Here is a 24198-nt window from a genome sequence, read left to right on the forward strand (position 1 = left end):
AATATGACCACAATCATCTCATGCTTCTTTTGAATTGTTTTACCCGTGCTATCCAGCTGTAAATTTCCTCATGGACAATAACTTTGCCCTTTAGTCCATTTAAAATAGTTTCCAGTGCTTTGCACATTTGTAATGATATTTGAAAAACGATAAGCTCTTAAAGCAAAAGTCTGCAGTCCTTTGGTTACCCACTTGATTCTTAAGGGAAAAGCTGCCCACCCAGAAACTGAAAAATTTCATCCCTGATCCATGACCTAAAAAGGTCAGTACTTAAAAAGCCAGCATCGGTAAAACATTTCTCTCCAAAATTTTATCATTATTATTATTATTAATAATGGTATTTGTTAAACGTTTAGTATGTGTCAGGCACTGTACTAAGCTCTGAGATCAAGACAAGCAAATCAGGTTGGACACAATCCCTGCCTATCTGGGGCTCACAGTCTTAATCATTTGAAAGATGAGCTAACTGAGGCACAGAGAAGTGAAGTGACTCGCCCAAGGTCACACAGCAGACGAGTGGCGGGGCCGGGATTAGAACCTAGGTCCTTCTGACTCCCAGCCCCGTGCTCTATCTACTAGGCCATGCTGCTTCTCTGATGCTCCCAAAGCATTAAACTGTCACTCCTCAAAACGTCTCTGTGCGTGGTCAGAGACTGAGTTATAGAACTCTTTTGATCCTAGTGGAAATCAAATTGTCTTGATTTGGCAACTGAAACCAAGAGAGAAAAGTGAAAGACAGATATTGAAAATAAGCACAGAAGAATCGATTGTCACTTCTGAAACAAAACAAGCCAAGGATTCATTTTCCCAAATGTTGAGGATAGCATTTTGCCATTAGAATGCAAGATTTAGTCCCAAATGCAAAATTTCTAAACAAACCTGACTAGCTCGTAGTTTCCCAGGCAACTTGTTTCATGTGCAAAATTACAGAAAAGGAAATAATAGTTGATGTTGAAGAATTTGAATCAAAAACAATTCCAGGTATAGACAACTCCTTCTCTCTTCAAGCGCTTGGCACATATAAGCGCTTAACAAATACCATCATTATTATATCCAACAGACAATCACTCTCCTCCCCTTCAAAACCTCATTAAAAGCAAATCTCCCCCAAGAGGCCTTCCCTGACGAAGCGCTCCTTTCCTCTTCTACCACTCCTTTCTGCATTACCCTTGCACTTGAGTTTGCACCCTTTACTCACCCCTCCCTCAGCCCCACAACACATGTACATATCCACAATTTATTTAGTTATATTAATATCCATTTTCCCCTTTTGACTGTAAGACAGGAATGTGTCAATCAACTCTATTATACAGTACTCTTCTAAGTGCTTAGTACAGTGCTCAGCATACAGTAAGTAAATATGATTGATTGATAAGGTCAATCCAGGATAGAGTGACAGTCAATTTTCTGGATTAAGGCTACTTCTCAACACTCTTCCCTATCACAGCAGCACTGTGAAGCCTCTAGTAATTTTAGAACATTGGAAGCTTTGGTCATCCTGGACTCTGGATGACCTGAGGACTCGACCTATCGCTCCCCTTTATCACTTGCAATATTGGACTCTGAGCTTGGTTCACATTTATACTATTTGATCTTTCCTATTACGTCTGCTGCCAAATCCCTCCCCCACTTATTCTTAAATTGTGACTCCACTTTGTGATAGTCTCTAGATTGTTCGATCAATCAATGGCTTTTTTTGAGCACTTACTCTGTACAGAGCAATGTTTAAAGCATTTGGGAAAATACAATATAACACAATTGGCAAATGTGACCCCTGCCCACAGTGAGTTTACAATCTACAGGGGAAGACAGATATTAAAATAAACTGGGGATAGGGAAAATAGTAGAGTATAAGAGTATTTACATTGAAAATGTGGTGTTGGGTTAAGTATCGAAGTGTTTAAAGGGCACACTTTCAAATGTATAGCCGACACAGAGAGAAGGACAGCTAGGGAAAATAAAGGGCTTAGTATGGGAAGACCTTGTGGAGATGTGATTTGAGGAGGGTTCTGAAGATGGGAAAAGTAGCGGACTGTCAGATATGAAGAGAGGAGAGTTTCGGGACCGAAGGAGAATGTAGGCAAGGATCTGTTGGGAGTGTGGGGGGAGGATAGATGAGATCAAGGCGCAGAGTGTAGGTTGGCATCAGAAGAGCCAGGCTTAAGGTTTGGGTTATAGTAGGAGATCAACAAGGTAAGGTAGGAGGGGGAGAGCTGATCGAGTGCCTTAGAGCCTAGAGTAAGGAGTTTCTGTTCGATGCAGAAATGGATGAGCAACCACTGGAGATTTTTGAGGAGTGGGGACACTTGGACTGAATGGTTTATCCAAAAAAAAAAAAAAAGAAATGATTCGGACAGAATAATGAAGTATGGACTGGAGAGAGGAAGAGAGGATGCACAGGGAGTAGCAAGGAAACTGATGCAGTAGTCAAGAAGGGATATAAGAGCTTGGTACGAAGGGGTAGCAATTTGGATAGAGAACAAGGGGTGGATTCTAGGTTTGTGCTGGGTCTTCCAACTCTGTTGTACTCTTCTAAGGGCTTGGTACAAGTGTCCCGCACACAGTAAATGCTCAATTAATACCCACTGATTGATTGTGAAAGTAGAACTGACAAGATTTGGTGACAGACCAAATGAGACATGAGCCTAGGATAATACCAAATTTATGGGCTTGTGAGATAGGGAGGGAAAAACCTTCACCTTGAATAGCACAGAGTCACACATTCCCACCATGATGAAATGTGGGTCAGATTTTCAGTAGACATAGACATTTCATTGTATATGATTATTGTTTCATGTTTAGCTTTTTGATTGGCTTGAATTGACTTTACATGCACCAACAGAACATTTCTACATCATTAAGACTCAATGACTTCATCCTTCAAAATAAATGAAAAAAAATGAGGAAATCTTCATTGCTGATTAAGTACTTTTGATATTGAGACATTTTGGCACAATCATATCAGTAGTTGTAGGCAAAATGGGAAGGTTAGTGATTCAGATCACCTGCACTGATGTAAAAAAAAAAATTGGTCGCTTGAAGAACCATTAAAAAAGTTAAAAATTGTTATTGCTTAAAATGAGATTCCAATATCCATAAACATGAAGTAAACCTTTTCCCACACCAAATCACCATTTCCAATTCAAAAATTCAGAATATTAATAAAACAGAACGTTCAGGTACAGTAAACACATGCAAATGATATAATTATAGTTGGAGTAAAATTTTAAAATATTTCCCTATATACTTTCAAGTCTTCTATCTCCAAAGAGGGTATTTTCTTCCATTATCATGCAAATGCTTAAAGTTGATCATTTTATAAACACTAAAGCCAGCTGCTTCAAATGACTTTTCTGCCCTGAGTTGAAGCAAATAGTGGGTCGTGCTTTGTAAGCATATTTCTGAGAAGAACTGAAGTAAATCTACTCTAAGCATGTTATACAGAGCAGCTGTAGAAACAAGATGATTCGTGATGAAGGAAATGACAGGGTCACCCTTATCTTGTCCACATACCACTGCAGAAATCTTTCAAGATATCATTCATTCATTCATTCATTCAATAGTATTTATTGAGTGCTTACTATGTGCACAGCACTGTACTAAGCGCTTGGAATGTACAATTCGGCAACAGATAGAGACAATCCCAGCCCATTGATGGGCTTACAGTCAGTCCATCGTATCTGAGTGCTTAATGTGTGCATTAGAATTAGAATTTCTGAGATAAATTTGAAAAGATGATGTTCACAATCAAGACTAGGGTATAGATGACTCGGTATGAAATGAATTGATTCTCTCTTTCTTGGATTGACCATTTTTTGCCCACTACAAATAAATCCCTTCACTACTGGTTGATTCCCTGGTTGGCAACTCAGACTTAGATAGGAGATAGGGAGTCTCTAGACTGTAAGCTCCTTATGGGCAGAGAACGTGACTACAACCTCTGTTATATTTTACTCGCCCAAGTGCTCAGTACAATGTTCTGCACACAGTAAGCACTCAAATAGCATTGAGTGAAAAGGATTGGAGAAGAATTTAAGACCTAATCATTCATTCAAAGTTATTTGGTGATCTCCTTGTAGTCAAATCAAATGGATTCTACTCTATTCTAACTCTCCTTGAGTTATCAGCTGTTTTAGATCCTGTATTCCACTCCCTTCTCCTTGAAGCACTTTCTGTCCTCAATTTTGCCAACCTAATATTAACCTGTTTCGCCTCCTAGGTTTCTCATTGGCCTTGCAGCACCTAACGGTGGGTGTCCTTCATTCATTCAGTTCATTCAATCATATTTACTGAGCGCTCACTGTGTGCAAAGCACTGTACTAAGCGCTTGGGAGAGTACAATATAACAATAAACAGACACATTCCCTACCTAAAACGAGTTTACAGCCTAGAGGAGGAGCTTACAGTCTTGCAAGGTTCTGTTCTTTTCTCACTCTACACCCTCTCTTTCAGAGAGTTCATCTACTCACATGGCTTCAGCTACCACCTCTTATGCAGATGACTCCCAAATCTCCTTCTCTAGGTTTGACCTATCAATTACCTACAATCCTACATTTTCGCTAGCCTCCAGGACCTTTTCACTTGGCTATTTTCCTGGCACCTCAAACTTAACATTTCCCAAAACTGAAGTATTCTCTCATAAACACTCCCCTTCTCTCGAATTTTCCATCTCTGTCTATATCTACAATCTCCCAGTTTCAGAAGCCCACATTCTCAGTGTCATCTTTGAACCCTCACATTCACATTACTGCTTAATCCTTCTAGTTCTTCCATATATTTCCCATAACCATCCATTCCACTCCACCCAGACTATCACCTAAGTCCAAGCTATTGACATTCATTCATTCAGTCAGTCAGTCAATCATATTTATTGAGCGCTTACTGTGCGCAAAGCATTGTACTAAGTGCTTGGGAGAGTACAATATAAGAGACATATTCCCTGCTCACAACGAGCTCACAGTCTAGGCATATTGCTGTTAGAATATATTACCAGCCTCCTCATTGATCTGCTTCCAGTCTTATTCTCCTCCAATATACACTACACAGACCATCATCTTGAAGCATCACTTATTTCACAACTCCACTCTCCTCAAAACCTTCCAATGGTTTACCAGTTCCCTCCACATCAAACACAAACTCCTCCCAATCAGTTTCAAGGCTCTCCACCAACTCTCCACATTTTACTTTATCAACCCTCTTCACCCACTTTTCTCCACCTCACTCTATTCAATCTTCTAAAGCTAGTTGTACCTCACTCTCAATTCTCCTGTTTCTATCCCCTCACAAATGCTGTTTCTCCAGTCTAGAACTTCCTCCCTTACTCTAATAATAATAATGATAATAATGATGGTATTTGTTAAGCGTTCATTACGTGCCAAGTACTGTTCTAAGCGCTGTGGGGGGATACAAGATAATCAGGTTTCCCCACATGGGGCTCACAGTCTTAATCCCCATGTTACAGATGAGGTAATTGAGACACAGAGAAGTTAACTGACTTGCCCAAAGTCACAATGCTGACAAGTGACAGAGGCGGGTTTAGAATCCATGATCTCTGACTCCCAAGCCCATGCTCTTTCCACTGAGCCATGCTGCTTCTCTAATACGACAAGCCATTACTCTACAACCCTCAAAGCCCTCATTAAAATCCCACCTACTCCATCAAACCTTCCCCAATTAACTCCTAATACCCCAAGGCACATAAACCTATCAACCACCTCTCACACATTTATTTAAGCCCCTCATCACCATTTATGTATATAGGTATAGTCAATTGTATCATCAACATATGTATTTTACTGGTAAATATTTGTCTCTCTCTCCCCTATTAGAGTAAAAGCTCCTTATGGGAAGGGAATGTGACTCATGCTTCTACTGCATGGTCCCAAGTACTTAGTACAGAGTATTTCGATCAGTGATCATCTTTTTTTAAGGTATTTGTTAAGCGCTTATTATGTTGTCAGGCACTATACAAAGCAATGGGGTAGATACAACCTAAACAGTTTGGACAGAGTCCATGTCCCACATGGGGCTCACAGTCCCCACATTTTAATAATGTAATCCACATTTTACATATGAGATAACTGATGCACGGAGAAGTGAAGTGACTTTCCCAAGGTCACAGAGCAGACACGTGGAAACTCAGGATTAGAACCCAGGGCCTTCTGATTCCCAGGCCCCTGCTCTATCCACTAGGCCACGCTGCTTCTGATCTCACTACTACTACCATTACTAGATATTTATTAAGTGCCTGGTGTATGCGGAGCACTGTAATAGGCTTTTGAGAGAGTAAAACAAAAGTCACAGTCCCTACGCTTGAAGATCTCCAATATACTGGGGAAGACGGGCAAACATATATTCAATACATATAATGGGAGTAGGAAGTAAAATATAGATGCAACTGTAATAGGAACAACCTGGAAAAATGAATAAATTTTAAAATCAAGTAAATACATATATATACACACACACATATATACATATATATATAAAACTAAGAGTAACTATTGGGATGACATGACCAAGGCAGTGGAAAAAAGTCAGGGCATGCCAACTTGAGGATCTTGAGATTTTTCAAGAAGGTTTGGAAGTCATTACCACTAGAATGGATATCTTGGAGGAAAAGCATCACATTATTCTACAAGTATTCTGTTTCCACTGTGGGAAACAGAATACTGGAATGACTTGACCATTGGTTTGACCCACTAATGGCCTGTCTAAATCCTAATGTATTATTTTCTCCATTTCCACTGTAGGAAAACAATAAATTACTTATCCAGGCTTATCTGATAGTGGAGCAAGGAGTAGGATACAAGTCTCCCAACAATGTAGACAATAACAAATATTGTTGGCAATGTACACATTTGAATCCACAGATCATTTGCTGTAAAGTGGAGAATTCATTTCCAAAAGGGAGCCAGGCATTAGAAGGCCAAAATATCCCTGTGGCACAATGACTACTTTTAGCATTCTTCTCTCCTGATGACCAGTTAAGGCTTCGACACAGCAGCATCGATTGTTTTTCAAGCCTGCCAGGCACTTTACGTTAGCCCAGTGCTTCAAAAACATGCTTTTCAGTGAAATGTCTTTTTATTTTGACTTTTAATAGATCAGGTCCTTTCAGTGAACTCATTTTGTGTTGGTAAAAGTTTTGATATGGCAAGAAAGAATAATTTCTTCCATTATGTTTCACGCACAAGACAAATAAACAGCAAGTGCTTAGAACAGAGCTCTGCACACAAGAAGTGCACAATAAATATCACTGATTATAACTATCTCTTTTGTTGAGTTCATTCATTGAATCATATTTATTGAATGCTTACTGTGTGCAGAGCACTGAACTAAGCACTTGGGATAGTACAGTATAACAATAAACAGATACATTCTCTGCCCATAACGAGCTAATAGTCTAGAGGGGGAGACAGACATTAATATAAATAGATGAACTACATATGTGTACATAATAATAATACAGTGCTAAGCACTAAGTACAGTGGTCTGCAAATAGTAAGCACTCAATAAATATGATCGAATGAATGAAATGAATAATAATAATAATAATGGTACTTCATTCAGTCATATTTATTGAGCACTTACTGTGTGTAGAGCACTGTACCAAGCACTTGGAATGTGCAATTCGGCAACAGATAGAGACAAACCCTGCCCAACAATGGGCTCACAGTCTAAACGGGGTTCGGTACTTGTTAAGTACTTGTTAGGTACTGGGAAGCAGCGTGGCTCACTGGAAAGAGCACGGCTTTTGGAGTCAGAGGTCATGGGTTCGAACCCCAGCTCTGCCACTTGTCAGCTGTGTGACTTCGGGCGAGTCACTTAACTTCTCGTTGCCTCAGTTACCCTCATCTGTAAAATGGGGATTAAGACTGTGAGCCCCACATGGGACAACCTGATTCCCCTGTGTCTACCCCAGTGCTTAGAACAGTTCTCAGCACATCGTAAGTGCTTAACAAATACCAACATCATCATCATCAAGTGCTTATATGTGCCAAGCATGGTTCTAAGTGCCGGGGTAGATATGAGTTAATCAAGTTGGACACAGTCCCTGTCCTGCATAGAGTTCATGCTCTTAATCCCAATTTTACAGATGAGGTAACTGAGGCCCAGAGAAAAAAAGTGACTTGCCTAAAGTCACACAGCAGACATGTGGCAGAGGCAGGATCAGAACACAGATTCTTCTGACTTCCAGGCCCATGCCTTATCTACTAAACCATGCAGCTTCTCATAAGTGCTGTAGGGCTGGGAGAGGGGATGGGGAGCAGGTCTGGAAGACACAGAGGGAGTGGGAGAAGAGGAAAGGAGGGCATAGTCAGTGCAGGCCTCTAGTAGGACAGGTGTCTTCAATAAGGCTTTGAAAGAGGGGAGAGTCATTGTCTGTTTGATTTGAGGAGGGAGGGCTTTCCAGGCCAGAGGCAGGATGTGGGCGAGAGATCAGTGGTGAAATAGATGAGATCAAGGACAGTGAAAAGGTTAGCATTAGAGGAGTGAAGTGTGTAGGCTGGGTTGTAATAGGAGAGTAGCAAGGTAAGGTAGGAGGGGGCAAGGTGATGGATGGAGTGCTTTAAAGCCAATGATGAGGTGTTTTTGTTAGATGCGGAGGTGGATGGGCAACCATTGGAGGTTCTTGAGGAGTGGGGAAACGTGCCCTGAACATTTATGTAGGAAAACAATCTGGGCAGCAGAGTGAAGTATTGACTGGAGTAGGGAGAGAGAGAGAGAGGAGGCTGGGAGGACCGCAAGGAGGCTGATAAAGTCATCAAGGTGGGATAGGCTACGTGGTTTTATTAACGTGTTAGCAGTTTGGACTGAGAGGAAAGGGCAGAATTTAGCGATGTTGTGAAGGTGGAACTGACAGTATTTAGTGATAGACTGAATATGTGGGTTTAATGAGAGAGAGGAGTCAAGAATAACGGCAAGATTATGGGTTTGTGAGACAGAAAGGATGGTGGTGCCATCTACAGTGATGGGAAAGTGAGGGAGAGGACAGGGCTTGGGTGGGAACAAAAGGAATTCTGTTTTGGGCATGTTAAACTTGAGGTGATGGGAAGACATCCACGTAGAGATGTCGTGAAGGCAGGAGGAAATGTTAGACTGCAGAAAGGGAGAAAGCTCAGGTCTGGAGATGAAGAATTGGATATCATCTGCATATTGGTGGTAGTTGAAGCCATGTGAGTGAGAGTTCTCCAAGGGAGTGGGTGTAGATAGAGAATAGAAGGGACCCACAACTGAAACTTGAGGGACCCCCAAGGTGAGGGGATTGGATGCAGAGGAGGAGCCCACAAAAGAGACTGAGAATGAGTGACCACAGAGATAGGAAGAGAACCAGGAGAGGACGATGTCAGCAAAGCAGAGGATGGATAATGTTTCCAGGAAAAGGAGGTGGTTGATAGCACTGAAGGCAGCTGAGTCGTCGAGGAGAATTAGGATGGAGGCTGTTGGATTTGGCAAGTAGATGATCACTGGTGACCTTTGAAAGGGCAGTTTCTGTGGAGTAAAGGGGACAGAAGCTGGAGTGGAGGGGGTCAAGCAAAGTATTGGAGGAAAGAAACTTGAGACAGCTGGTGTAGACAACTCGCTCAAGGAGTTTGGAGAGGAATGGTAGGAGGGAGATGGAGTGATAACTGGAGGGAACCGTGTGGTCAAAGGAGATGTTGTTTTAGGATAGCGGAGTCATGGGCATGTTTGTAATCTGTGGGGAAGAAGCCCTTCGAGAGTGAACAGTTGAAGATGGCAGTTAGGGAGGGAAGAAGGGAGGAGGCAAGTGTTTTGACAAGGATGTGAAGTGATGGGGACAGATGTGCAGGTGGAGGGGGTGGATTTTGAGAAAAGGCAGGAGATCTCTAGAGATACTGCTGGGAAAGATGGGAGAGTTGAAGAAGGGGCAGGAGCGGGAAGGGATGGGGGGCAGGGGAGATTTTAGGGACATCATGCCTGATGGTGTCAAATTATAGATCTATAATTCTATTCATATTGATGCTATTGATCCCTGTTTACTTGTTTTGATTTCTGACTCTTCCCTTCTAGACTGTGAGCCCATTGTGGGCAGGGATTGTCTGTTGCTGAATTATACTTTCCAAGCGCTTATACAGTGGATTGCAGACAGAAAGCGCTCAATAAATACAATTGAATGGAATGAATGAGTGAATTTTCTTAATAAGTAGTGGTCAGATCATTAGGGGCAAAGGATTGGGGAGGGGGGCAGGGGGCCAGGGGGTTTGAAGAGGGAGTTAAACGTCTGGAACTGACGAAGACGATGGGCATGGGTGTCCATAAGGTTGGAGAAATAATTTTGCCTGGCAGAGAAGAGGGCAGAGTTAAAGTACGCAAGGATAAACTTGAAGTGGACCAAGTCGACCCGATACCTGGATTTGCGCTAGCAGCGCTCTGCAGCTTGTGCTCAAGAGCCAAGGAGGTGGACTGCGAAGGTGATCCAGAGCTGGGGGTTAGTGGTACGAGATTGTTGAAGGGATAGGGAAGTGGGTAGGTTGAGTTCATTAGAGAGGGTGGAGCTGAAAGCGTCAATTTGGTCAGCAAGGATAGGTAGCTTGGTTATGAGGGCTAAATGGGGTATGATGAACTGAGAAAATTGGATGGGGTCAAAAGATCGGAAGTCCCTGTGGGGAAACAGTGCAGATTTACGGCGAGGAGGTTTGTGGGAGAGAAGGCAGTTGAGCAAGTTGTGGTCAGACAGAGGGATTTCAGAGTTGGTGAGGGTAGATTATGCAGTGGCTAGAGATGATGAGAAGGAGTATGTTCCAGTTGGTGAGTGGGTGACGTGGGGTGGAGCAGGTACTGTGGAGTTGAGGAGTGATAGAAGGTGGGCAGCAGGTGGGTTATCAGAAACATCTATGTGGATACTGAAGTCTCCAAGAGTAAATGTAGGCATGGAGAGAGAAGGATTGTGAGAAAGGGACCAAAATGGTTAAAGAAGTTGGAGGTGGGACCTGGGGGTGCGGCAGATGACCATTACTAGAATTTGGAGTGGGTGGTATAGGCAAGAGATATGGGCTTCTCAGGAAGGGAAAAAAAAAGGATGGGGAAGGTGGAATGGTGCGAAAGTCGCATTGGGCCGCAAGAAGGAAGCCAACACCTCCTCCTTTGTCAGTGAGTCTAGGGGAGTGGGAGATAAGGCCCCCTCTGGAGAGAGAAGGAGGGGAGACCATGTTGTCTGGAAAGAGCCAGGTTTCACGGATGGTGAGGAGTAGTGATTGGATCAGGAAGCTTCCCCGTGATGGAGCAGGGGTTCCACAGACTGCACTTGGTGAGGCTGTTGTGGGCGTTCTGGGAGAGGAGATGGCGTGAGGGGTGGGAGGGGTTGGTGAGTTGACTGGAGCCAGTGTAGGGTGAAGAGGATGAGGGCAGAGACAGGCAAAGACACACATCGCTTGTATTTATCTCTACTTTTAATGAACCAATGGTAAGTTACCTTCTTTGAGCATATTAATTAGAGGGCCTAACAGATGGTTTAAATAAATATTTTCTCAATTAGATTTTAACTAATATCACTGCCAAGAGATGATAACTTCATCAGAGTTTCTTTTTCCATAGGGAGTAGCCTATCCACCAATAAAATACCGTTCAGAAGAAATATAAGATTTCAGTTCAATATTTAATCTATGAGGAAATCTGTGGTGGGAGAAAGCATTATTACTCCCAATCTATCTTATAAGAGAACTATACCTATTACAAATGCCTGCCTAATGGTAATGAGAAAGGGTCAGATATGACACTGCCTACTGTGACAAGAATGATAAGACTAAGTAGACGGGAGACCGGGAGTTTAATCATTTTACAGATGAGGACGCAAGCCTGGCGAAATACAGTGACTTGCCCAAGATCAGCCAGCAGGCAAGTGGCAATGCTGGGATTAAGAGGCAGGATCTCCAACTCCCAGATCCGTGCTCTTTCCACTAGGCCAGTCCTCTAAACTGTAAACTCGTTGGCGGGGAACGTGCCTACCAACAAAACACAGTGCGATATTGTAGAGATGCCCTCCTTTTATGACACAATTAGGAGCAATAAAAAGACAGTCGGGCCCGACCGCCTGAAGCACCGGACCGCGTTTATTGGCGCAGACAGTCCGGGATAGGGCTCCTCAGTTGGATGGAGATCTGGGTGGCTTCCTGATACTTCTTCTTACTTTCTTCGTATTTTTTCTCCTTCTCGACCAAGACCTCGTACTGATTCTGGGTGCACAACAAGATCAGTTCAATAAGGTTGTGTTGTTCATCAATCTTGTGTCCAAGAAGGCTGCTATATTCTAGTAGGGACACACATTTCTTCTCCATCAGCTCTGTGAGATTCTTGGCTTCACGTGTGCCAGCGACCCGCTTCACGAACGAAACATCTTGGACTTCGGGAGGCAGAGTGGGCATCTCCCCAGTGTCGCCCGAGGCAGACTGCTGGAGGTTCTGCAGAGCTCTGATCATCTTCTCAATTAAAGGCAGATTTAGAATGGAAGGCTGAGGCGAGGGACCCTCGGGGACGCTTCTCGGCTCGGACTCTTGGATCGCCCCAAAGGTCTGTTTCTCCGGCGGCCGCTGCTCTTCGGTAACTGTGGGTGGAAGTGTCTGGGGCTCTCCCAACGGCAGCCTCAGGTTCTGAATGAACTCGTCGATGTACACCTTCCTCTCTTGCCAGATGTCCAGCAGCCTACAAAAGCAGGCTCTGCAGGCCGCATGCCGGCTGCGGGCCACCAGCCGGGCGGCCTCGCGGAGGACGGTGGCGAAGAGGATGAGGAATTCCGGGCCCCCTCTCCGGCCGTTCTGGAGCACGTCGTTGGCCAGGTAGAGGAATATAATCTTCCTCCCCGGGGTGACGAGGCGGAACTGCTGAAGCCACACGGTCACGACGGAGCCTGCGTTCCGGCGGAACTGGAGGACCCATCGGGACAGGTTCACGATGCTTCTGTGTGAGATCCGGAGTTTTGACAGCTTCTGAACGAAGACCGCCCGGGAAAAGGAAGCCATGGGAGCTTCGGCGGGGCGACGTGGCGACGAAGAGTTCTCCAGCGTGGCTGAGGAGAGTGGGCCAAGCCGGCAGGACGCGGCGGGGCCTGAGGAGACGAAACTCCGGGCGCGGGACGGCGGTTGACGCCCTAGGAGGGGGCGGGGGCGGGGACAGGGCCGGGTCTCCGGGGTAACGAGCCCGCGCGCGACCCAACGGCAGCCCCAGGTCCGAGGCGCGAGCCCCGGCGCGCCCTCCTGGCGTCACAATTCTGCCCCCCTGGGGGCGGGGCGGGGCGGCTGCCCCTAGCGGCCGAAAGGGGCTCCGCCGCAGGGGGCCGTGGTTGGGCGGGGCGAGGGCTGAGCTGGGCCCGACGCCTCCCCCACCTGCCGCCCGGCGGCCACCCCACCATCTCACCCGCGGGGGAAGGGACGGGCGGGAAGCGCGGCCTCCCTTTCACACATATTTGGCACCATAAAAGTAGTGCACGGTAGATGAACGAGTCCTTCGGGAAAATAAAAAAAAGAAGTGTTCTCCACAATCGCGGTAGTCGAGTGTTTGCTCCATTTTGAGGGGAATCCGTAGCCGTGTTACGTGTGGTACAGATCTCTGAGCAATTTGGAGGGAAAGCACAGGGCCGTTCCCGAAGAAACAGTCCGGCCTAGTGGAAAGATCACAGACCTGGGGGTCAGAGGACCCGGCTTCCACTCCCAGCTCCACCCGGTGCCTGCCGTGTGGCCTCGTGCAATTTCCTGAACTGCTCTCTGCCTCAATTTCCTTACCCGGAAAATGGGGCTTCGATATCTGTTCCTCTTCCCCCTTACAGGCCGAGCCCTATTATCGGTGGTTGTTTATCGAGTGCCTACCGTGTGCAGAGCGCCCTACCACGTGCTCGGGAGAGTCCAACGGGATTGATAGACGCGTCCCCTGCCCGGAAACTTACAGTCCAGAGGGGAAAATGCACATTAATATAAATAAATAATTTATAATAGATAGTTCATCTACACGTACGTCAGTGCTTCCCCTCTCAGGGTCGCACCTGGAGGGTTTTCAGGACCCTACCGGTTTCGACTATGGGAGGGAGAGTCGGGCAGAGGCCTATCCGTTCCATTCAAAGCTTGGCCAGTGGCTATGGCGAGTAGAAGGCTATGGCAAGTAGAAGGCCATCTGCTACGAGTCAAAACTCCCCTGTGCGGAGCAGCAGCAGCGTGGGAGACGGTCGAGGGTGGAGCCTCGAGTTTTCTGCAAGGAAGGAGGCGATGGTAAACCGCTTCTGGATTTTTACCAAGGAAACTCTGGAGATGTACCACCGGGACCATTGCAGATGGAGTTGGGGTGTTCCGGGAGAGATGTGTCCGTGGCGTCGCTATGGGCCGGACACAACTCGAAAGCATATGTCAAGATGAGACACAAGTGCTTGTGGGGCTGAGGGTGGGGCAGATATCAAATCCCCAAAGATCACAGATCCAAGTGCACAAATGGCACAGAGGGAGAGGGACCTGGGGAAAAGAGGGCTCAATGGGGGAAGGCCTCTTGCAGGAGATTTGACCACAGTAAGGCTTTGAAGATGGAGAGAATAGTCTTCTGGTATATATGGTAGGGGTGGATTAGACAATTGCCTGGAACACTAAGAAAATACAAGCTTTATTCTTAAAACCAGATTAGCCCCAGTTTTGCCTCTCTTTCAGCTTTCCTGGGTTAGGCCTGAGAGGTACATGGAGTTTAATATGTTGTATATTGAGAAGAGGGACCTGATTATATCTACCCTAGCACTTAGAACAGTGCTTGACACTTAGTATGTAACAAATACCCCTACAAAAAGGTGGTCATGTTGACTTTTTAAGTGAACATCAAGGCTCTGCATTCTATTGCCCTCATCTAGCTTCATCTTACCAAATTGTGCCCTTATCCCTGGCTATGTGAATTCTCCCCAGATATTTTTCTCCGCTCACCTTCCCAATGCCAACTTGAAATAGTCTATTATTTTCTCATCATTCTACTTCCTTGATCTGTAGTGTGCTCAGCACTGTACTAAACACTGGGGTAGATCGAGGATAATTAGGTTTGACACAGTCCCTGTCCCACATGGGGTTCAATCTTCTGTACATCACTAGTTACAAGTAAGCATTGCCTAGTGAAGAAAGCATTGGCCAACTGGAGTCAGAGGACCTGTATTATAATCCCAGCTCCACGACTCTGAGAAGCAGCGAGACTCAGTGGAAAAGAGCCTGGGCTTCGGAGTCAGAGGTCATGAGTTCGACTCCCGGCTCTGCCACTTGTCAGCTGTGTGACTGTGGGCGAGTCACTTAACTTCTCTGTGCCTCAGTTACCTCATCTGTAAAATGGGGATTAACTGTGAGCCTCACGTGGGACAACCTGATTACCCTGTATCTCCCCCAGCGCTTAGAACAGGGCTCTGCACATAGTAAGCGCTTAACAAATACCAATATTATTACTGTCTGCTGTATGACCTTGGGCAAGTCACTTAACTGCTTTGCGCCTGGGTGAAGGGTGCAGTTTGCACCTTGCCTCAACAACTCGTTAAACTTTTAATGCCCTTCGGCATATCGTTTCGTGTGATCCCAGCCAGAGAGGCTCCTTGCTAAAATACACCCGCAGGGGCCTCAGGCGAGACACCTTTTAAGAAGGGAACACAAAGGAACCGTTAATTGATAGATTAGGATAATTGGGCGGAAGAAGCTCGATGTAACGGTCAATAAATATGGTATAACAAGGCTGGGGGGAAAGCCTGTCGGTGTTGCTCATCGTCCTCCAAAGGGAAGGCAGAGATTGAGGCCGGGGGGCGGGGGGGGGGGTGCCCTTGCCGGTCCGGACGATACAGACGAGACTCATCATCCCACGATAGGAAATTCTCAACGCCCCTGGGTTGAGGGTTTAAATAGTGTCAGAGATCTCATCGCCCCTGTGTTAAAGTCTCAACCGAAGCAGGATCCTTTGCACCTGATGTTTTGCTGTATGTTAATACATTCTTTCTGTGATACTGAATATCGTGGTTTATTCCATCGATAAAGCTGAATCACAAACCCTCCCCCTACTCGTCCCTCACTGACTCAAGAGTCCATTATTAGTCAATTATGACCAATAGGGACGTAACTCTCAATTCCTTCATTTGTAAATGGGGACTAAGAATGTGTGCCCCATGTGGGCCAGGGTCTGTATCCAACCTGATTAGCTCGTTTCTAAGCCAGTGTTTAGTACAGTGCCTGGCACACGGTAAATGCTTAACAAATACCATTAAAAAATGATTAAAGGAGTCACTTCTATAGTATATCCAAAGAAGGGAGGACCATAAAACCATTTCTCCTATTATACATTCGTTTGTTCTTTCCTAACAGCAACCCATGCCTCTCAGGGTCACACCTGGAGAGTCTCCAGTACTCTACCAGTCTCGACTACGGGAGGGAGAGTCAAGTAGAGGACTACCCATTCCATTCCTAGCTTGGGCAGTGGCTAGCGAATGGAAGGCAATCTGCTACAAGTCAAACAAAACTCCCCTGTATTGGGCAGCAGCGGCATGGGAGAGAGTCGAGGGCAGAGACTCAAGTTTACTGCACGGAAGAAGGCAATGGTAAACCTCTTCTGAATTTTAACCACTACCAGAACGATTACAGATGGAGGTGGGGCGTTCAGGGAAAGATATGTCCATGGTGTCGCTATGGGTCGGACACGATTCGGCAGCATAAGATGACAACAGCAGCAATCCATAAGTATTGCCTCAAAACAAGCATACAATTTTTTAATCCCTCTCCTCCTACCCCCATAAAGAGACATATTGGGGAACTGTTGGATAGGGGTAGAAACTGTGGTGAATGTATAAAAAGGTCCCAAATGATGCATACCTAAGTACAGAGTGAGCTTAGTTGCAGTAGTGAACACAGGCTGAGTGTCATCTTTGAGTCACATTTCGAAGGGACAGGTAACCTCTCCCGACAACGTAAACCTTTACCATTCAGTCTCTCTCAAATTTACGCCAAACAACTTCCTAACATGAGAGAGAACGAAGGTCTAGGAGTCAGGGGATCTGGGTTCTAATCCCACCTCGGTCACTTGCCTGCTGTTTGACCTTAGGCAAGTCGCTCAACTTCTCTGGCCCTCAGTTCCCTCATATGTAAAATGCGGATTCAATACCTGTTCTCCCTCGTACTTAGATTGTGAGCCCCTTGTGGGACAGGGACCATGTCTGATCTGATTGTATCGTATCTACCCCAATGCTGAGCATAGTGCTTGGCACGTAATAAGTCAGAAGGCCCTAGGTTCTCATCCCGGCTCTGCCACTTGTCTGCTATGTGACCTTGGGCAAGGCACTTAACTTCTCTGTGCCTCAGTTCCCTCATCTGTAAAATGGGGATTGAGTGTGAGGCCCATTAGGGATATAGACTGCGTCCAACCTGATCAGCTTGTATCTACCCCAGCACTTAGTACAGCACCTGACACATAGTAAACGCTCAACGAGTACTATAAAAAATAAACATTTAGCAAATACAGGTATTATTATGCTGAAAGAGTCAGCAACACTGAGAAACACCTGGCTAGACACTGAACTAAGCACTGGTGTAGATACAAGCTAATTAGGCTGAACACAGTCAGTCCATTTCCCACATGGGGCTCACAGTAGTAATCCCTATTTTACAGATGAGGTAACTGAGGTACAGAGAAGTTAAGTGACTTGCCCAAGGTCACGCAGCAGACATGTGGGACTCCTAGACCCATGCTCTACCTACTAGACCACACTGCTTCTCAGCGTGGCTTCTGAAAACTGCAATATGTGAACTGTTTATCAACATTATATGAGACTAATATTAGTCCTGTTTAGGTAGTCATGCAATGAAAAGGCAGGATTTTAGTTTGAGTCTCAGAAAACACACAAATTGCTATTAAAATATCTTTTTAATAAGACAATACCAAAATGCAGACGAGCTATTCTAGTGAATAGTGCATGTCTTATATACTCTATTATTTACTTTACCTGTAATTGATTTGTCTACCTCACCCACTAAACTGTAAGCTCCTTGAGAGCAGAAATTGTGTTAACTCTGCTGTACTTTCCCGAGTGTTTTATACAGTACTTTGCACTCAGTAGACACTCAATAAATGCTATTGATTGAAAAAAAACGAAGCTAAAAAGTATTTTATCATTAGAATGATAGTACTATATCATTACTACATTCTCTCTCAAGTTTCCATAGGCATTCCTATTGAGAATCAACCTCAAAAACAAGTGTTCAAAAATCCAGGGTAGAGCAATCTCCTCAGTCCTCAGAAAGTTCTTTAGTTGACAAGACATGACATTCCTATTTTTTGATGGCAGACTTTGGCACATGCAATACTAATGCAATGACAAACAAGCATATGCATAGATTCAGAGAACTGGAGGGACTATCCGGGTTTATTTTCCCATAATAAACAAAAAACCTAACAGAAAATATTTTAGATTAGAAATAGCCACGAGCATTTTCCTAACTACCTCATCAGTTGCATTTTATCTGTCCAATAAAATGCAAAACTGCTTTCCAAATCCAGGCTAATAATGGAGTCAGAGTTAGAAGGCAATCATCTTACTCTTTCCACTCATGGCCAGGTTAAACAAAGGTGTGTGTAAATTACAAGGAAGGTTCATTAAGTGGATTAAGGATTCCCATCTATGAATGCCTGAAATGCAACAGCTACAATAAACTCTCTAGATTACAATGCATCAATTGCTACCATTCCATCTCATCGGTATAGACTTTTATGTACGTCAGAGTCAGGCTATCCAGGCTCTGCTACTGCCCCACAAAAACATTTTCTCTTTTCAATGGCGTCACTGCAATTCACTTGTAAAGTGATTCAGAAATACCTCAATAAACTGTAGGGTCAGTGCCCTGCAACCTCTATTATTGTTATGATTTTGGCGGGAGAGGGTTCCTGAGGCTCCCATCTCTAAGTATTCCCTAGAGTCTCTGATGACATGGACCTGGGTGTGCAGACAATTTTCATGCCGCAACACATAAGCTCCCTGTGTGCAGGGACTCAGTCTTAGTGATATTATAAGTTCAAGAGCACCAAAGGCAAGAACAGGCACTTTTGTGACCACTCAACAAACATTCACCGAAATGAAAGTCAAATACTAGTGTGAATAACACAGGGCACTGAAAGGGGAAATGGCTGATGATTTAATGTCATCGAATTTACCGTGGCCATTGCTTACCCTTACTGTCCCCTCTCTGTTCTCTACCAACGCTACTTACTGGACGGTTCCATCTTCCTAAAGCGACACTAGGCACACATCTCTATGTTCCTCAAAACCCTTCTCAGGCAACCCGTGTCCCTCCACATCAAGCAAAAATTCCAAACAATCGGCTTCAAGGCTCTCTGACGATTCACTCCATCTTACATGTCAGCTCTTCACCCACTACTCTCCAACCCACTCCCTTCATTCCTCCCAAACTCACCTAACTGTATCTCCCTTTTGACTTTCCCTCCCCCTCACTTCTGCTATTCCCCTGGCTTAGAACTCCCTCCCTCCCCAAATCTGACAGAGCGCAGTCCCCCTCCCGGAAACCTGTTTCTTTAAATAAGTCTTCACCAATTATGTAATCATATACATATCTGTAGTTTATTCATATTGTTTGTGTCTCCCACTACACAGTAAGCTTATTGTGGGCAGGGAATGTGTCTGTTTATTGTTATATTGTACTCTCCCAAGTGCTGAGTACGGTGTCTGCACACAGTAAGCACTCAATATATATGATTGACTGACCAATTAATTCCCAGCATCCCAATCATTAATGAATGCTTACTGTTGTTCAGAGCACTGTACAAATGTTTAGTCATATAAGCCCATCAGCCATCTCTATCACTTATGTACTTAACATCCTCATCACTTACTATAAATATATTTATTCATTTGTACATTGGGGAGTCAGAAGGTCATGAGTTCTAATTTCAGCTCCACCACTTGTCTGCTGTGTGGCCTTGGGTGAGTCACTTCACTTCTCTGGACTTCAGTTACCCCATCTATAAAATGGGGATTAAGACTGTGAGGTCCAAGAGGGATTGGGACTGTGTCCAACCCGATTTGCTTGTATCCACTCCAGCGCTTAGTACACTGCTTGGCACATATTAAGCGCTTAACAAATACCATAATTATTATTATTTCAATTACTCTGTTTGGAAATACTTTTATATTTGTCTCCCCCATCAGAGTGTAACTTCCTTGTGAGCAGGGAATGGGTGGCTTCTTTGTTTTGTACATCCGCAACACTTAAGCACAGTGTATGGCACCCAGTGGGAGCTCAATAAGTGCTCCTACTACCAAAGAATGTTCAAGTGGTTATACCTAGAAAACCCATGATTAGACAATTGCACTTAAAAATGAGAATAGTGCATGTGATTTCTTTTTCTTTAACCCTGGAGAGAATGATCCAAAAACACGGTATGGGATAAGGGTCTGTCCCTGCTTAATGGAAAAACTATTCTCAGGGAAGTTTCCTAAGAGGAAAATTGAATCCTAACCATCAGACACCCCATTACTAAAGCTATAATCTTGCCTTACTATGGCTTTGGCAGAATAATAGGACTTCCTCCCTAGTCTATCCATGTAGTGAACTAAAACGGAAATTTGACAATTGCCTGTACCATCTTCTTGCTATAGGGTTCTGCTTGCAGTGTTGGGGACTGAATTCTCTGATGCACTGCTGTTAACACTAAATATGATGTAAATGGCACTGTTTAGCAACCCTGACTTGTTCGTGTGCCAGGTAGCACTGAGGGTTTAATGGAAGTCAACAGGAAGCAGATTTTCAAAAATAGACCATGGTTTTGAAACAATTTCATTCAGCAGTTCTACAAATAAAGCTTTGTTTCCCCCCAAGGAGTGGGGTTGTTGGAGATTAGGAGCTTCAGTTTGTTCAGTTTACACTTCTTTTCCCCAGTTTGTACTAGGAATATTTCCACCAAATACTGTTCTGAGCATCGGGAACAACAACCAAAAAAATCTCCTTAAAATAATGCAGGTGAAACAGTCCAATTCCCCTAATTTCATTTTCACCTGGTTTCAAGAATGGTTTCTGTGTAAACTCCTTGAGGACAGGGAATGTGTCATTTGCCTGCTTAATACTGCCAAAGCACTTAGTATAGGGAAACAGCAAGGCTTAGTGGAAAGAGCACAGGCCTGGAAGTCAGAAGACCTGGGTTCTAATTCCTGTTTGCCATTTTGCCTGCTGTGGACCTTGGGTAAATCACTTAACTTCTCGGTGACTCAGTTTCTTAATCTGTAAAATGAGGATTAAATACTTGTTCCTCCTATTTAGACTGTGAGACTGACGACGTACAAGAACTGTGTCCAACCTGATTATCTTGTATCCACTCTAGTGCTTACTAAACACTTAAATGTCATTATTATTACTACTGATATTATAGTGCATCGAAGAATGGGTGCTCAATCAATACTACTACAAACAGAATTTTTCATGGATTCCTGACAGAATCATCATATGGATAAATTATCTTAAAGTCAACCCACATTCACTGCAAAGTTTTCAAATTATATTTACAATTCTGAAGAATTTTAACTAAGCCTGGCTATAGGCTCCTTGGGGGCAGGGAAAGTGCCTATCTATTCTGTTGTACATTCCCAAGAATTTAGAACCAGTGCTCTGGACTCAGCAAGTGCTCAACACATGCCATTGACTGATTGGCAAATCTTCAGACAACTAATCTCCTTGAGGCAAGGAACCTTATCACTGAACACTTGTCAGCTGTGTGACTTTGGGAAAGTCACTTAACTTCTCTGTGCCTCACTTACCTCATCTGTAAAATGGGGACTAAGACTGTGAGCCCCACGTGGGACAACCTGATAGCCTTGTATCTACCGCAGCACTTAGAACAGTGCTTGGCACATAGTAAGCGCTTAACAAATACCATTATTATTAACTTCTTTGCCATCTAATATTGGTAGGATCACAATCCTCGAAGATTAAAAAATGAAATCAAGTTTTTCATGCCTATACTTGATTGTTCTCCTAGAGGTTTAAGAGTTCTATACTCAAGAACCACAAGGGAGAACTTTTTTCCAGGATTTGTTGAGTCAGGGGCAGTTCAAACACATTTGTTTGTTGTGCTAGAGACCCATTTTTCTGGTGCCTTCCTAATCTCTCTTTTTTCTCTCATATGGATGACCCCTTTCTTCCCTTCAATAATTCCTGCCCAACATCCATACATTTTAGAAACTTCCTTTTGTGTTCAATACTATTGGCAATAGTATGATTTTATATACCTACAATATTTACATCTTGTCCTTTCCCTCTTTAAAATTTGGACTCAGCTCTACATTTTTTTTCTCATCACTACCCACGAGCTCCTAGGGTTCCCTTAGGCTTCACATGAAATTTCTTGCTACCCATGGATGCTAGTTAGCAATCCATCCCCAGGACTTTCCCCAACCTCCCTTCTCCCCCTTTTGTGAAGACAAGTTTCTTTGGGGAGGGAGGAATCTGAAGGGGATGGATTGTGTACTGTGATGTGAAGTGCTCTTCAGCTCCTTCACTTGGCATCTTAAGAACACTGCCGTTAGCAAAAATACCCAGGGTTCACACTGGTTAAATTGACCCTTTTCCTCCTTTGCTCTTTGTTCTTCTACCTTTCTTGTCTTCCTAGAATTATCTCCCTTCATTCTCCTCCTTTCCTCTATGTCCCTGGACTCTTCTACTGGTCTATCTTCTGTTCATCGCAACATATGTGTCACCAGCTCTACCCCCCTATTCAGTCTGTCTCTCTTGCTCCTCCCTGTACCTCTCCCCATTTCCCTAATAGAGTCTATTTTTCCACTGTCATTTCATGTTCCTTTTGTCTTTTCCTATTGCTATAAATCTTTTTTGCCCTTTCCGTGACCTGCATGCCCCTTCAACTGTTATTTTCTCTCTGCTCTTTGCCACCTCTGTGCTTTTTGTTCCATCTTTGCTTCCTATGCTAGTTATCTTAGGATTGAACAACAGTGGGCAGTGCCAGCCTTAGAAGCAGAAGTGGCTCAGGATGCCAAAGGTGAAGGGGGTATCAAAAGCACGGAGATAAAAGGACTCTCTCAGGAAGGTTCTCTCACAGCAGTGAGGAGAAAGGGCTGTCACACAGGTTATCAGTGTACAAAACTACTTTATCCTCATTGCTTACCCTGAGATGTAGTGGTGTTTCTTTACAATTCATGAACATAACATTGCCTACGCTGGTCCCTTCAGAGCCAGAACCCCTAGAAAAATACCAAACAAAAAATAATCTTATTCATAAAAGATGCAGAAAAGTTCACCACTCTAGGTGAATCTTAACTGTTCATAAAAACAGAATTTTCCGGGGACAAGGCACTGCTGATGAGGTGTAAGGGTTCAGCCAGAATCAGCACAGAATTCCAACAATAAGCTCCACATACAGGCTACTAATGTAATTTTCACAGATTGTACATTGCAAAGCAGGATGGAGGAAGCAGACTAGACCACATGAATTCTGACTTGTGTCCTTGAAATTCAAATCAACAACATCTCTACACAATGCATTTTATTTATGACATGTGGGAAATTTATTTTAAGAGTAAAAAGCAAGAAACTACCTAGAAAAGCCTGTTCCCCAGTCAAATGTAAGTGCCATATTGTTCTGACGCTAAATTTCCTAATATAGCTTTGCTGTCAGGCCCTTTCTAATTGCACAAACTGGCAAACCAAATGACTTTATAAGCCATATTAATGTCCTCCAACAAATTCACTCAAGGGGAATGGGGTGGGGGGGGAGGGAAGACATCACCATTTTAAAAAATTGCCATCTCCAAGGAAAATACAGTCTGTTCCACTGTCACTGCCCGAAGGAAATTCCATCTGTGTCATTTTTCAGATGCACTGACTTGACCTATACACTCAACTCAAGCCCAGCACAACTAGTTATTTTGAGCTACAATGGGAGAAGGAAGGGGGCTCTTGAAATCATTTTGCCCAGAATTGGGTTCCTTGGGTTATGCCTCTTATCGGCTACATCAATAAACATGACAAAATGGCACATCTAAATGTCCTACCCTCTACTGCAAAACTCAAAAGCATTCTGGGCTATAACTGACTTCAAAGGAAAATGCTCCTTCCAGGCAAAGGGAAGGCTCTCTCTAGATTTTTCTCAGTTGTTTCCTTCTGTTGCAGATATAATCTGAAGAGGAGGTCTTATTTTATAGAGCAGAATTCAATCTTATAAACCCTGGTTCTCACCCCT

At 44.0% G+C, this 24198-nt stretch overlaps 1 non-coding gene across 1 annotated transcript; it reads left to right on the top strand.

Moving 5' to 3' along the window:
• The first annotated feature begins 16320 nt into the window (after positions 1-16320).
• On the top strand, positions 16321-16458 carry LOC114808249. The gene has a single exon (XR_003756096.1). It is a non-coding gene; the product is annotated as a small nucleolar RNA SNORA7 (small nucleolar RNA).
• Positions 16459-24198: the final 7740 nt, after the last annotated feature.

The sequence above is a fragment of the Ornithorhynchus anatinus genome, chromosome X5 (genome assembly GCF_004115215.2).
Source record: "Ornithorhynchus anatinus isolate Pmale09 chromosome X5, mOrnAna1.pri.v4, whole genome shotgun sequence".
Classification (NCBI taxonomy): Eukaryota; Metazoa; Chordata; class Mammalia; order Monotremata; family Ornithorhynchidae; genus Ornithorhynchus; species Ornithorhynchus anatinus.